At 50.9% G+C, this 2,500-nt stretch overlaps 1 protein-coding gene across 1 annotated transcript in view; it reads right to left on the bottom strand.

The window, feature by feature from the left end:
- Positions 1 to 2,500, bottom strand: part of usp11 (ubiquitin specific peptidase 11) — a 30,845-nt gene that overhangs the window by 12,675 nt on the left and 15,670 nt on the right. The gene's annotated exons all lie outside the window — the stretch shown is intronic.

Below are 2,500 nucleotides of genomic sequence, written 5' to 3'. Positions count from 1 at the left end.
GTGATAATGTGTTTTCTTTCCATACCTGTGTGCACATCTACTCGTAGATACTAGAGACCGCGGACTCGGTCACACATGCACCAAAATCCCTCCTCTCTTATATATCCCACCCGCTCCACACAGACCCAGCGCCTCGTCATAGGGGGCCTCTGGAACTGCCAGTCAGCCAACCGCAAGGCGGACTTCATCTCTGGCTTCGCTATCAAGCAATCTCTGGACTTCCTGGCTCTCACTGAGACTTGGATCACACCAGACAACACATCAACCCCTGCTGCTCTCTCCTCGGCCTTCTCCTTCAGCCACACACCCAGACCCTCTGGTCGGGGTGGTGGCACAGGTCTACTCATCTCACCCAAATGGAGTTTTGCTCTCTACCCGCTTCCATTTACCCCACTGTCTTTTGAGTTTCATGCAGTGACAGTTACTCATCCGGTTCATCTAACTATTGTCGTTCTCTACCGTCCTCCTGGTTCCTTTGGAGACTTCTTGAAAGAACTAGACGTCCTCCTTTCAAACTTCCCAGAAAATGGACCCCCGCTCATCCTTCTGGGTGACTTTAACATCCAGACAGAGAAGTCATGTGACCTGCTACTCTTACTGTCTTCCTTTGCTCTCTCTCTCAGTCCTTCCCCTCCTACTCACAAAGCTGGACACCACCTTGACTATATGTTCACCAGAAACTGCTCTACATCTAACCTCACTGTAACTCCACTTCATGTTTCTGACCATTTCTTCATCTCTTACTCTCTCCCACTGTTTGGAACTGACAACCCTCCCACAACGGACTCTGCACCTGTCCGTCACAACATCCGCACCCTCTCACCCTCTCACCCTCTCACCCTCTCACCCTCTCATCCTCTCTCCCTCCTCTCTGGCCTCCTCTGTTCTGTCAGCCCTCCCCTCAACCGATTCCTTCGCACTCATGCAGCCTAACTTCGCCACTGACACTCTTCTCTCTACGCTGTCGTCCTCTCTTGATTATCTCTGTCCTCTTAGGACTCTAAAGGTCCTCAAGTCCTCTTACGACTCTAAAGGTCCTCAAGTCCTCTCCGGCTCCGTGGCTGTCCGAACCGGTGCGCGCCAAGAGAGCCACAATGCGAGCAGCGGAAAGGAAATGGCGAAAATCCAAACACGCCAGTGACCTGCTTGCCTATCAATCTCTTCTCTCCTCCTTCTCTGCGTCCATCTCTGCAGCCAAAAGTCTGTTCTACCAATCCAGAATCGAATCCTCTCTATCTAACCCTAAAAAGCTCTTCTCAATTTTTTCCAACCTCCTTGACCCCCCTGTTCCCCCCCCTCCCTCCACCCTTCTACCAAGCCACTTTGTTGACTACTTTACAAAAAAGATAGACGACATACGCTCTTCATTTACTAATCCATCTTCCATAACTACACCTCCAGTAACTTCACCTTCTTCCCCCTTGTTTTCCTCTTTTATCCCCCTGTCTCCTAATCAAGTTCTTACCTTGGTAACCTCTGACCCCCAACCACCTGCCCCCTTGACCCCATCCCTTCTCACCTTCTCCAGTCCATTGCTCCGGACCTTCTTCCCTTTCTCACCCATCTTATTAACACCTCCCTCTCAACCGGCTGTTTCCCCAACTCTCTGAAGGAGGCGGAGTCAACCCTCTCCTGAAGAAACCCACTCTGGACCCATCTGAAGTCAACAACTACAGACCTGAAGTCAACAACTACAGACCTGAAGTCAACAACTACAGACCTGAAGTCAATAACTACAGACCTGAAGTCAACAACTACAGACCTGTCTCTCTCCTTCCCTTCCTCTCCAAAACTCTAGAGCGAGCTATCTTTAACCAAGTCTCCTCCTTTCTTCACTGTAACAACCTTCTAGACCCCCACCAGTCTGGATTCAAGACAGGCCACTCAACAGAGACTGCCCTCCTTGCTGTCTCTGAGCAGCTTCACACTGCTAGAGCAGCCTCTCTCTCCTCTATCCTCATCCTTCTAGACCTTTCTGCTGCCTTTGACACAGTGAACCACCAGATCCTCTTGTCCTCCCTCCAGGACCTGGTATCTCAGGCTCTGCTCTCACTCTTCTCATCCTACCTCACCGACCGCTCTTACCGGGTAACCCGGAGAGGATCTGTGTCTGAGCCTTGTCCTCTGACTACTGGGGTCCCTCAGGGCTCAGTCCTTGGTCCTCTTCTCTTCTCTCTGTACACCAACTCTCTTGGCTCTGTCATTCGCTCGCATGGCTTCACCTACCACAGCTATGCTGACGACACCCAACTGATCCTCTCGTTTCCCCAATCTGAAACACAGGTAGCAGCACGAATCTCTGCCTGTCTGACTGACATCTCTCAGTGGATGTCTGACTGACATCTCTCAGTGGATGTCTGACTGACATCTCTCAGTGGATGTCTGATTGACATCTCTCAGTGGATGTCTGACTGACATCTCTCAGTGGATGTCTGACTGACATCTCTCAGTGGATGTCCGCTCACCACCTGAAAATTAACCCGGACAAGACTGAACTTCT

The sequence above is a fragment of the Cyclopterus lumpus genome, chromosome 7, assembly GCF_009769545.1.
Source record: "Cyclopterus lumpus isolate fCycLum1 chromosome 7, fCycLum1.pri, whole genome shotgun sequence".
Taxonomy (NCBI): domain Eukaryota; kingdom Metazoa; phylum Chordata; class Actinopteri; order Perciformes; family Cyclopteridae; genus Cyclopterus; species Cyclopterus lumpus.
Note: the sequence above shows the minus strand (reverse complement) of the source record. Positions and strands in the feature narration are given on the sequence as shown.